The sequence below is a fragment of the Dermacentor variabilis genome, chromosome 8 (genome assembly GCF_050947875.1).
Source record: "Dermacentor variabilis isolate Ectoservices chromosome 8, ASM5094787v1, whole genome shotgun sequence".
Classification (NCBI taxonomy): domain Eukaryota; kingdom Metazoa; phylum Arthropoda; class Arachnida; order Ixodida; family Ixodidae; genus Dermacentor; species Dermacentor variabilis.
In genome coordinates, this window is record NC_134575.1 from 69,693,906 (window position 1) to 69,706,516 (window position 12,611).

General features: G+C 48.9%; 1 long non-coding RNA gene across 1 annotated transcript in view; it reads left to right on the top strand.

The window, feature by feature from the left end:
- Positions 1 to 12,196, top strand: part of LOC142591088 (uncharacterized) — a 28,173-nt gene extending 15,977 nt beyond the window's left edge. Inside the window, exon 3 of the long non-coding RNA XR_012830332.1 lies at positions 12,096 to 12,196. This is a non-coding gene — a long non-coding RNA (uncharacterized LOC142591088). The remainder of the gene's footprint in view (positions 1 to 12,095) is intronic.
- Positions 12,197 to 12,611: the final 415 nt, after the last annotated feature.

Genomic DNA, 12,611 nt, shown 5'->3' on the forward strand with positions numbered 1-12,611 from the left:
GTAGCCTTCGAACGTTGTCGATCTTACTGTTGACGGCGTCCCTACCGTTGCACTAATTGATACTGGAGCAGCCGCGTGTGTCCTAAACGAACGCCACTCTCGCGCTTTACGAAAAGTTACGACGCCACTTTCTGGGTTTTCTCTTCGTACAGCAAGCGCGCAGCCAGTTCAGCCTTCAGCAGCATGCACAGCTAGAGTTGTTATTCAGTGCGTTCTCTATATTGTGAAGTTTGTGGTTCTGCAGTGCTGTTCTCAAGATGTGATACTTGAGTGGGACTTTCTTTCGCAAAATAACGCGGTCATCAATTGTGCACGTGCTGAAGTCGAATTATCGCCTCTGTGTGACGTGCCCCTCATCGCGCCACTTCTCTTCCCGTTAAGCTAGTTCTTCGAGAAGAGATCGCCATACCGCCGTACTCGTCTGCCGTTGTTCCCGTCTTCTGTGGCGCTGTCTCTGAAAGCACTGTCCCCTTCACTCCTTCAGAACTCTTCATGACCCGCAAAGACATTCCCCTCCCTTTCGCCGCGCTTGACATTTCAGCCGGTTTCAGGGCCATCTTTGTCTGCAATCCGCTTCTTACAGCCCTGGTGGCTCTTCGCGGCGAAGCACTTGGCCTTGTTGTTGTGCTCTTCTTCTTCATTACAACTGTATGTATATATATATATATATATATATATATATATATATATATAGAGTCACAGCATAACAAGCCAACAAACATTGACACCAAGTACAACATAGGGTAAATTAAAGTCTGCTTAATAAATGAAATAAAGAAATGATAAAATAATGCAAATTAAAGTGGATGAAGAAACAACTTGCCGTAGGTGGGAACCGAACCCACCACCTTCGCAGTTCGCGTGCGATGCTTTAGCAATTGAGCTACCGCGGCGCCCTTTCCCCATTCACTTTCTTTTTTATATATGTGCCCTAGTAGAACCATGGGAGTGTTTGCCAGCGCCACCACTCACAGACCTTGGCGGCGGACGTGAAATGTCATTTTTGCCGCAGGCGTCTCGAGAACATGATCTTTTTGGGTGAAGGCAACTGGTCAGCTGGTCAACCCCCGTTCTTCTCGTATATATATATATATATATATATATATATATATATATATATATATATTATCACGTAGTAGTGATGGTGAAGAAGGCAGCAACACTGTGATTACAGAAACTAACGTTTTATTGGGCTAACGTGTGCCCTCGACAGCAGCAGACTCGGCGATCGTCGGAGACCTGATGAGCGGGTCAAGCACGTGGGCTTTTATACAGCAGTCGTAAAATTTTCCAGATTAATCACTGGGACCCTCATGTCTTCCACAAAGTACTACACCATTTGCTCCATGCGATGAAATCAGATAACACAAGGTTCGGCGACAACAGACAGCGGATAGACGCATCGATTACATTCCAGAAACTTCCGATACATGCAGGCGCCTCCACCGCTGGGCCGTAATATTTCTTAGGCGGCGAAACATGGTCGCCCAATAAAGATAGCCATGTGCACGAGTCAATACAATCCCCCCCCTCTTAAAAGAAAGCGTGGACACGATGCTGCAAATAAAGGAAAGTAATAAAGAAAAACACCCGTAGCAAAGAATCGACAAAACAAGGAAGTTTGTCAGCGTGCATAAAAGTGTTTAAGACGCACCACGTGGACAACTTTAGCTCGTGCACGACGCCGCTGTGAATGCGAAATGCCGTCTGGCGCGACTCATAGTCCAGTGCGCGAACACGTCGGATTGTCTTGTAGCGTCCGAAATAGCGTCGCAGTCGTTTCTCACTGTGTCCCCGTCGGCGTATCGGGGTCCAAAGCCAAACACTGTCACCGGGCTGGTACTCGACGAAGCGTCGTCGGAGGTTACAGTGTCGGCAGTCGGTACGCTGCCGGTTCTTGATCCGTAGGCGGGCGACCTGTCGGGCTTGTTCTGCACGCTGGAGATAGGTAGTGACGTCCAGATTCTCTTCCTCGGTCACGAGTGGTAGCATGGCGCGTCAAGCGTCGTCGTCGGATTCCTGCCGTAAACCAGCTTGAATGGCGTGATCTGTGTTGTTTCTTGCACCACCGTGTTGTAAGCAAAGATTACGTATGGCAGGACCGTGTCCCACCTCTTGTGGTCGACGTCGACGTACATTGCTAGCATGTGGGTGAGGGTCTTGTTCAGGCGCTCCTTGAGACCATTCGTCTGCGGGTGGTAAGCAGTTGTCCTCCTGTGGCTTGTAAGGCTGTATTGCGAAATGACTTGGGTGAGCTCTGCCTTAAAGGCTGTTCCTCTGTCGGGGATGAGGACTTCTGGGGCACCATGCTGCAGCAGGATGTTCTCGACGAAAAATTCTGCCACTTCCGCTGCGCTGCCTTTTGGGAGAGCTTTAGTTTCAGCGAAGCGGCTGAGATAGTCCGTCGCCACGACGATCCACTTATGTCCGGATTTTAGCGCCGGAAATGGTCCGAACAAATCCACCCCGATCTGCTGAAATGGTCGGCGAGGAGCTTTGATCGGCTGTAGTAATCTTGCTCGCCTTGTCAGTGGTGTCTTGCGTCGCTGACAGTCTCGGCATGTCTTGACGTAACGGGCGACTTCGACGGTGAGACGCGGCCAGTAATACCTTTCCTGTATCCTCGACAGCGTTCGAGAGAATCCGACGTGCCCACCCGTTGGATCGTCATGTAGGGCGTGCAGTACTTCTGGACGCAGCGCTGACGGAACAATAAGAAGGTAGCTGGCACGGACGGCTGAGAAGTTCTTCTTTACGAGCAAGTTGTTTGTAACGTGAACGAATATAGCATCATCATCATCATAATCAGCCTGGTCACGCCCACTGCAGGTCAAAGGCCTCTCCCATACTTCAACTACCCCGATCATGTACTACTTGTGGCCATTTTGTCCCTGCAAACTTTTTAATCTCGTCCGCCCCCTAACTTTCTGCCGCCCCCTGCTACGCTTCCCTTACCTTGGAATCCAGTCCGTAACCCTTAATGACCATCGGTTATCTTCCCTCCTCAGTACATGCCCCGCCCATGCCCCCTTTTCCTTTTCTGAATTTCCACTAAGACGTCGGTAACCCGCGTTTGTTCCCTCACCCAATCTGCTCTTTTCTTATCCTTAACGTCACACCTATCATTCTTATTTCCATAGCTCGTCGCGTCGTCCTCAATTTAAACAGAACCCTTTTCGTAAGCCTCCAGGTTTCTGCCCCATACTTGAGTACTCGTAAAACACTACTGTTATACACTTTTCTCTTGAGGGATAATGGCAACCTGCTGTTAATGATCTGAGAATGCCTGCCAAACGCACCCCAGCACATTCGAAGATAATCCGCGCTTAAATGCCCTAGGGACTACGAATGTGTTCCCCTGCAAATACTCGACGAGGCCTTTTAGCTCCGGGTCTACTCGTTGCTGTTTAGGAAAGTATTCCGCGCTTATTATTCCGAGGAAGGCATCGTCGCCCTCGTCGTCTTGTGGCGGGGGATCGATGGGGATGCGTTATAGGCAGTAGGCGTCAAAGTGTTTTCGTCCGGACGTGTAAATTACCGTGACGTCATATTCTTGGACTCTGAGACTCCACCTCGTCAGCCGTCCTGAAGGATCCTTTAGGTTAACTAGCTAACACAACACGTGACGGCCGCTGACGACTTTGACTGGCCTGCCATATAGCTAAGGGCGGAATTTTGCTGTAGCCCAAGTGATGGCGAGGCTTTGCTTTTCAGTCTTTGAATAATTGCCTTCCGCTTTTGACAGCGACCGGCTAGCATAAGATACCCGTTCATGGCCGTCTTTCTTCTGTACTAGGACTGCACCGAGGCTTTGCCTGCTGGCGTCATTGTGGATTTCGGTATCGCTCTGCATTGACGGCGAAGCCTCGCAATTCTAGGTCGTGGTATGGGCATCCGCGGTACACATGGGCGGTTTCACCGCAGTGGTAGCAGGGCGGGCGGTGGTCGGGGGCGCGCCAGATGTCCGTCTTCCTCGCGTAGGTGCGCTGGGCGACGGGTGGTCCTGCTGGCGGTGATGGTGGCGGACGACGGAATCGCGGCGTTACAGGGCCCTGGCGCAGTCGTGGAGGGGACCTTGACGGCGTGCGACGGCGGCGTAAGTCATCTGCTTCTGGCTGGGGCTGCGGTAATTGAGGTCGCGCCTCACGAGCTTCCAGCGATCGCTGAACCTCATCTTTCACGATGTCAGCGATCGAGGCTCCTTGAGGCTGGACGAAGGCAAGACCTTGCGCACTTTTTCGCGCACAATGGCCCTGATGGTCTCTGGGAGATCAACGGAGCCAAGCGCTTGGATGGCGCGCTGAGGCGTCAGCCCTTGGCGGTTATATTTCCTGTTTGCATTTCTAACGTTTTCTCAATCGTCGTAGCCTCTGTCAGGAACTCAGCTACGGTCTTCGGCGTGTTTCGGATTAGTCCGGCGAAAAGTTCTTGCTTCACGCCTCGCATCAAGAAAAGCACTTTTTTCTCTTCGGACATTTCCGGGTCGGCGTGCCGGAAAAGACGGGACATCACTTCTGTGAAGATGGCGATGGTTTCATTGGGTAATTGACCTCGGGTTTCCAGCAGAACTTCGGTCCTTTCTTGTCGGTCAACGCTCGTGAACGTTCTCAGGAAGTTACTGCGGAACAGGTCCCATGTCGCTTGGGTGGACTCCCAGTTCTCGAAGGAAGTCCTCGCGGCATCTTCCAAGGAGAAGTACACATGCTGTAGCTCATCCTCAGATGTCCAATTATTGAAGGTCGAGATCCTTTCGAAGGTTTCGAGCCAGGTTTCAGGGTCCTCCAACGCAACTTCACGGAAGGCAGGGGGCTCTCTGGGTTGTTGAAGCACGATGGGTGTCATTAGGGCAGCCATTGTGGTTGTCTTGGCCACAATCTTCTTGGTTTTCTCAGGTATAAATCCGTGCTGCGGGGGCAGCTGTTGTAGACGACGGCTTGCTCGATGGTCCGGGACTACGTTGGTGCTCTCTTCGCTGTCCGGTCTTGGATCACGGCTTGCCGGGGGCGTCCGATACATGGAACAAAAGCACCTCTACCAGATGCTATGTGGTAGTGACGTTAAAGGACACAGTAGCAGTACTGTGAAAGAGAAAACTAGCTTTTATTGGGCGAATCTGTGCCCACAAAGACTGGCTACATTTAAAGCACAACGACAGCGACCAACACAGTCGGCGATCATCGAAAATCTGATCAGCGGGTCAAGCGCATCAGCTTTTGTACAGCAGTCATCGAATGTTCCAGACTAATCGTTGGGATCGCGTGCCTTCCACAAAGCTCTACACCATTCGCCTCACGCGATGAAATCAGATAACACAAGGGATCGCCGACAACAGACAGCGGATAGAAGCATCGATAACGTTCCAGAAACTTCGGATACATGCAGGCGCGTCCCGCGCTGTGCGACAACATTTGTTAGGCGGCGAAACGTGGCCACCCGTTAAATATAAGTACACGTGTCAATATCATGATATCAGTGGTTTCTCAATTCAAGAACTTCGTCACCCTGACTACATGTATTAGATATTTATGCCACTGGAGCATAATCATCCCTCCAAATGAAAGCGGAAACATCCACTGCGTCCCACAAAAGATAGACGCGGGGTATCACCAGTTTTATCGTGTATTACAATATTCGAAGGAGGTATATATATATATATATAAGTGCGGTATATAGGTGAAGCGTCGGGAAAAGAATCAGTTTCGAGTGTACGCTTGTCCATGTCTTACTTTTTGTGCCTAAAACCATATCGAAAATTTTTAACGCTGTCCCGTTAACACAGCCCTGTTGAGAGAGAGAAGGATAGCCCCAAACGCGCTGAAGATCGGCGTCCGGCAAGCAGCAACGGCAAATACGCGACTGCACTTCTGCTTCATATTGCGCGCGTGCTTTCGAAAGGCGAAGCGAGTAGTCACTTTTTTCTATGCGATAGAAAAAAATTGTCCACCACATTTTGCTTAAGTATCGACGACCGTGTTATAAACCGCGGTGAACACACAAGAGTACCACATTTCTGAGAGTTCAAGATCTCAGAAACAATGCGGAGCAATACAGGCGCACCATGCCTGACGTAGGAGCACCATTTGTGACAGAGACGTTTCACACGGTGAGCCTAGCGATAGGGGCGTGTTGGTACGGCATTTCGTATTTTGATGTAGCGCAAGCCATCCAAGTTCGCAAACGCTACGGGGCACCTCAGGAATGGAAGAAAGATTACTTATGTGAAATCCGCACGATGTCCATCACTGTATAATACCTCCAACATCATGCGCACCCTGGAACAGACTGAAATTTTGTGTTGAGGCATCGCAGTCCAAAGCTCATCAGCGAGTTCCGGCCAAGAAAGAGAGAAGTGCTGCATGCTTGGCCACATCCTTCTCTGTTTTCACTGCAGCGAATCCGGCCATATCCCCAGGACGCGTTCAAACCATCACGAGGGCTTCCATCGGTTTTCCCCGACTGCGCCTCGTCCATGACCTCTTGAGCGTCTGCAAGCTATCGAGAGCTTCCTCGCAAGTCGGCATAGTTCTTTCTAACAACAGATGCTTGAGCCTCGCTTGTCATCACCCATTCCGTCAATATATCGGTCGCCAAGTGCTCTGTTCCCTCGAGAAGGCCTATAGGTGCCGTTTGCCCAGCCCTGCAAAGCAGGAAAACTTCAGGAGTTTATTGACCTTCGGAGTTCAGGAGTTCACTTCAGGAGTTCAGTGACCTCCGGAGGTGAGGTCACTGCCGTGGATCGTACCGAATATCCTCCATTGTGAAGAAAATGACGGCAGCAGCGCGAACAGTGCGATGTTCAAGCAAGCTCATGTCATTCAAGGCATGTAGTAACATCGAATTTTCCAGTAAGCACAGACGACGAATTCACCGCTTCAGTCGACACTGGCGCGGGCAGCTCGGTTATGAGCAGAGAAGTTGCCGCTAAGCTGAATAAAGTGTACGCGCCGTCGACTGGGTCGCATGTTCATACTACCGGAGCTCAGCTCTTAAATCCGGTGGGCAGCTGCACAGCAGAAGTGAATATCCGCCGCACGTCCGAGATTTCATTATTCTGCCGAGTTTCACGAGAAACCTAATTCTCGGAATCGACTTCATGCAGGCGAATGGAGCCATCATGATTTTGCAAAGGTCGCGGATAACGTTTTCGACATCGAAATCAATAGCAAGCAGGACATTCATGATAACGCCTTGAGCGCCGTTGACGACAACGTTATGTTACCGTCAAGCAGTAGAATAATAGCCTGTCTAACCTGCGAGACATTCGACGAATATAAGGACATTGCCAAGGCAAATATTCCACTGCTGCTTGAAAGGTATATTAGAATAGCTCGACCCATTGTTCAGTCCTAAAGCAAACGTTCACTAGTTCATATGACGAATTTCAGCAACGAGTCTCAGCACGTTATTCAAGGCACGGCTGTCGCATCCCTGAACAAAATTGCCAACTTCTCCGACGTTGGCCCAGTAGAGGTGGTTTCACCACACGTGACAAATGGTACCAGCCTGAGCAGTAGCATTCGCAGTAATGCAGGCTTGTCGGAAGTACACAAGCACCGACTATTAGGCCTTGTGAGCAAATATTACTGCTGCTCCTCCATAGACTCTAAAGCACACAGCACCTCCGCTTCTAAACGCCGTATTTTAACAGAGGAGTCGGCGCGGTTAGTTCGCCAGCATCCATGCCACGTGTCGCCGACGGAAAGGGAGGCGATCAATTGCCAGGTTAGAGAAATTCTGAATGATTAGGTGATTCACCCTGTGACAAATCGGGGGGAATCTGCCTTTTTCCTGGTAAAAAACAAGGAAAGCATACTGCGCTTCTGCGTGGGCTACCGACGGCTAAACAAATTCACGAAATGCGATGTTAATTCGATGCCAAAAATCAACGGTGTCTTGGACGGTCTACAAATTATTACCTTATTGGATCTTAAGGCAGGGTACTGGTCGATCGACGTGGAGTGGGACTGCGAGAAAACTGAATTCGTGAAACCACTTCGAATTCAAAGTCCTGCCATTCGCGTCTGTTGCCCTCCCACCAAATTCCAGCGTATGATGGACAGTGTACTCGCTGAAGTGGCAGACTTGCCTGGTCTACCTAGACGAAGTCGTTGGGTGTTTAAGAACGTTTGATGAACATCTGGCATGGCTGAAGAGTGTGGTCGATGCTATGCGGAAGACAAACCTCCACATCAAGCCTGAAAAATGTCACTTTAGTTTTCAGGAACTCAAGTATCTCAGGCATGTGGAAATCCTCCAGGGCATTCGGCCCGACCGTGAGAAGCTAGCTGTCGTCGCTAAATTCTTTCGTCCAGAAAAACAAGAAGCCTGTTCAGCGGTGTTTGAGGTTCTGCGCCTACTATCGTAGTTTCTTTGAAGGTTTGGGAAAAGCCTCAGCCTCGGACGAGACAAAAATGCCACGATGTGCCCTTTGTGTTGACAAAAAACCAAGGACAGGCGTTCGCAGAATTAAGCAAATGACTAAAATAGCTTCGGTGCTCGTGCATTTTGACGATCGCCATAAACCACGAACATTGCCAGGAGGTACACGAGATGTATCAGTTGGAGACGCAACACCTCCGGTAGAGCTTCAGATTGCTCTAGTTTAAGTGAAAATACGTTGGTGGTACTGTCAAAAATACTCTTTCTTACGTTGAAAAGATGTGATATAAATATATCTGCAGGATGTTCACTGCATCTCTTGGATATATGCGTAAGGCTTAAATGGGCTATTACCGCGTTCCCAGATGACATTCTGTACATTCGCATTACTGTGTGGGAACAGTTTACCATGTGTTTATATCTTAAAATAGAACATAAAATTTCAATATTATTGCAGAGAAATAAAAACTCGTGAGACTGCCTTGCGTATCAAGGCTTTTGCATATTGCTTGATATATTGAATATTACGTCCCAGTAGGCGTTAAGTGACAAGTGCAAGGGTGAGAGTGCCACACACCAAGATCACATACTTCGTGGGAACGTATAAATGCTTATGCACGCCAACCTCGCCGGCGTGAAGAGTCCATGTTTTTAAGGGCTTCATACCTGGCACAAGCAAGTCACTGAATTACATGACATTAACTCCTTTCTACCATAGGGAAAATGGGTGTTTTTTTTTTGTTGACTGCGCCAGATTAATTTTTTCTGAAGGAACTACTGCTCTCAATGTTCTAAGTAATACATACAAAAATCATAATCTACAGTTTGTACGCATAAACGTTTTTTGACGAGATGTATAAATTATAGATTATAAATTAATAAAAAAGATATAAATTATCAGAATGAAGGTTGTAGGATAAAATTGAAAAAAAAATTAGCGACGATTACGTTACTTCCTAATGCGAAATTTGAGCGCAGCAAATAAGCTGTTTCACCTTTTCGATAGATTGAGGCAAAGAAATCGAGCAACACATGTATGCGCTATCACAGAATCTTTTTTTTATTTTTCACACGTATTCCTTTAACAAAGACTCCACTAGGTAAGCTTCTGCTTCGGCGGCACGCACCTCTGGATTCTGACGGCGACGGCGCTGGGCCTCTGCTCTGGCAGCTCGTTTAGCAGCAGCAGCAGCAGCAGACGGAGGACTTCCATCGGTCGTCTCGCTCATGGCTCAGAAAGAACTGGCAGATAATTTCGCAGTGGCGAACGGCAGCGGCAATTTCGGCTTGGGCGGTGCACATATACAGATCCGCCGCCACCGATCTGGCTCTCTGATTGCCACCGCACAGGGCGAACGGCAGCGGCAATTTCGGCTCGGGCGGTGCACATATACAGATCCGCCACCACCGATCTGGCTGTCTGATTGCCACCGCACAGGGGTTGCATTGGAGGAGGAGCGAAGAAAGGAATTAAGTTCGAGCCGGCGCTTTGACAACCGGAGACTCGCAGGAAGCGGGGGGAGGGGGGCGGCGTGTACACCCAGCGGCAAACGATGGGGGCAGAAGCGCGCGCAGCAAGCGGACAACACGATAAAGGGAGGAGGGAAGAGATAGCAGCGACTGACTGATGCCGCTGACGCCGATAGTGAGTCAACCCCAGCTGCGGAGTTGGTTTCAGGGACAACGCCGCCGATGCCGACACAAACAATATGATACCCTCGCTTCCGCAGCGCTAAGAACCAGGTCTAGCCGTGGGAAGGTGGTCACGTATTCGTCGACGTGCCGGGGCCTACGTGAAATAACCGGCGCGTCGGCAACTGAAGAGCACCCTATCCGCCACACAAGAACAGGGGGGGGACCCTTTCCTCCTCTTTCTGCATGGCGGCGACGGTGTTCTATGCAGTCACGTTATCTTGACTCTCTAGCGGCGTCAGCGGCATCCAGCGGTATCAGTCGGTCGCTGCTAGCGCTGGGGGGATGAAAGGGGGGCGGAGCTGGTTACGAGGCCGACGACAACGCCGACGACGACGCGAAACCCAGGAACGGACGCCAAAGAGCTGCGCTCTAAAAGATTCTAAGACATGCTCGTATCTACTAAGAAAAAAAGTGTAACAATACTTCTAAGATATGCAAAATATTCGTACGTCTAGTGAGCAATGTCACGCGATAATCCCCGTGACCTCCGTCATGCTACCCGGATCCACATCACCAGACGTAGAACACGTCTCTCGGCTTAAGCCCTACTATGCCCTTACCGACGGCCCCGTCTGACGCACCAGGACGGTGCTTTTTCTCCCCGCGGGGAGCGGGGGGAGGGGTGGTCGTGTTACGGTAGAATAGAAAAAAAGGACAAGGTTGTCGATGGTGAAGACGACAAAGTGGCAACAGCCTCTCGGGATTCTCGGCTGCTGTTTATATACACAGCGTGTGAATACATCTTGTAAATATTTTTATTCCCGTGACAATATATTGCCGTTCAATAGACACTATTTCCGAAAAAATCTAAACTCTTTATTCAGCACGTATTCCACTACAAACCTGTCAGTGCAAGCACTACGGTCTAGCGTGCCTGGCTGCGGCTACCAATGTTCGTCGCGGCCTAGCGTCATCGTTGCTCTCAGAGGCAGTCCGACTGAAAGGCGGCATCTTCAGACTAACTGCTGCTCGATCCATCGATAAAATCAGTCTCAGACGCAGCGGACTCGCCAGATCTGCGATGTTTCGAAGTTTACGCGCTACTCCCTGATCCGGCCATTTTTGTTTTCTCCTTTCGCGATCGCGATAACTTACGAGCACGACCATGAATCACCGCTTGGGGAGGAAAGGAGAACTGGTGGACGTACTTTAAAAACTGGTGCCATCTTTAGGGGTACTCAGTACCTACACTGCGCATATGCTTTTGGATTAAATGAAAGTAAGGCAGAATGGGACATTTGAAACTGATCTCAATAACATTGGCACTAGTAGATTTTCACTCACACCATCAGACAATTTCTTGTTTTCGAAAGTACGAAATTTTGTTAAACGTAGCTTCTGTCAGGTGATGTTCTATTAGCGTTCGGCCTTCGTCATATACGATTTGCTTTAAATAAATTAAATTCTCGGGTTTTATGTGCCAAAACCATAATATGATTATGAGGGATGGTGTACTGGGAGACAATGAACTAAATTTGAACAGCCGAAGTCCTCTAACATGTACCATCTGTGCCTTACGGGGGTGGTCTTGCATCTTGCCGCCATCGATATGCGGCCTTTGTGGCCAAGATATTATCTTGCGCCATCTGGTTTAGCAGTTCAATGCGAAAGCCATTACGCCACCACGGATTTGTTAGCGGCCCGATTGGTAGTTTCCAAGTAATTAGTTAGCTCGAGCTAGTCCGGATAGTTTTTAAAAGCTGATTTTGTGCTTGTTACTTCTGTTCCTTCAATAGCAGTAACTATTGTTAATCAAATAAAGTGTCTCTTTTTTACTTTTAAACCACTTGTTTAAGTGACCTGCTATTGTTGGAGCGTATTCTACTACAGTAATGCATTTTCCTTTAGGAGTCATAAGAATTGCAGGAAACCATTACTTCTAATAAAATTACTTCAACATCTCCTGGGTTTGGACTGCTGATGTAGTCTTCTTAGCTAAGTGAATATAGGCCAAACTGCTTTTGCCTTTCAGTTATTACTAATGAATGACAGAAAATAAATTCCTGGCTTTTCTTTTTCAGGTACCTACCAAGCTCTCACTCCAGTAACACATTCAAACAGTGATCTGTCAACGTACTGGATGGATCGAACTGTCATAGAAGGTGCAGTAAACAGTGCTTGGGACATGTCTGACATTCTGTTCTTAAATCGGAGGAGTTAAAGCTTAATGAAAGCTGAAATGGGTGGGGGAGGGGGTGAGCTGGAAAATGTACGTGAATTATATTATCTCTGTTATTTACAAGTGGAAGCCATTACCTCACCTGACATTTTTCCATCTCAATATTACGCTTTGCCCTAGATTTGTGAAGAAATCATTACAGCAGCATAACACTGCGTTAAGGACAGTACAAATGATGACCCGCCGTGGTTGCTCAGTGGCTATGGTGTTGGGCTGCTGAGCACGAGGTCGCGGGATCGAATCCCGGCCACGGCGGCCGCATTTCGATGCGGGCGAAATGCGGAAACACCCGTGTGCTTAGATTTAGGTGCACGTTAAAGAACCCCAGGTGGTCAAAATTTCCGGAGTCCTCCACTAC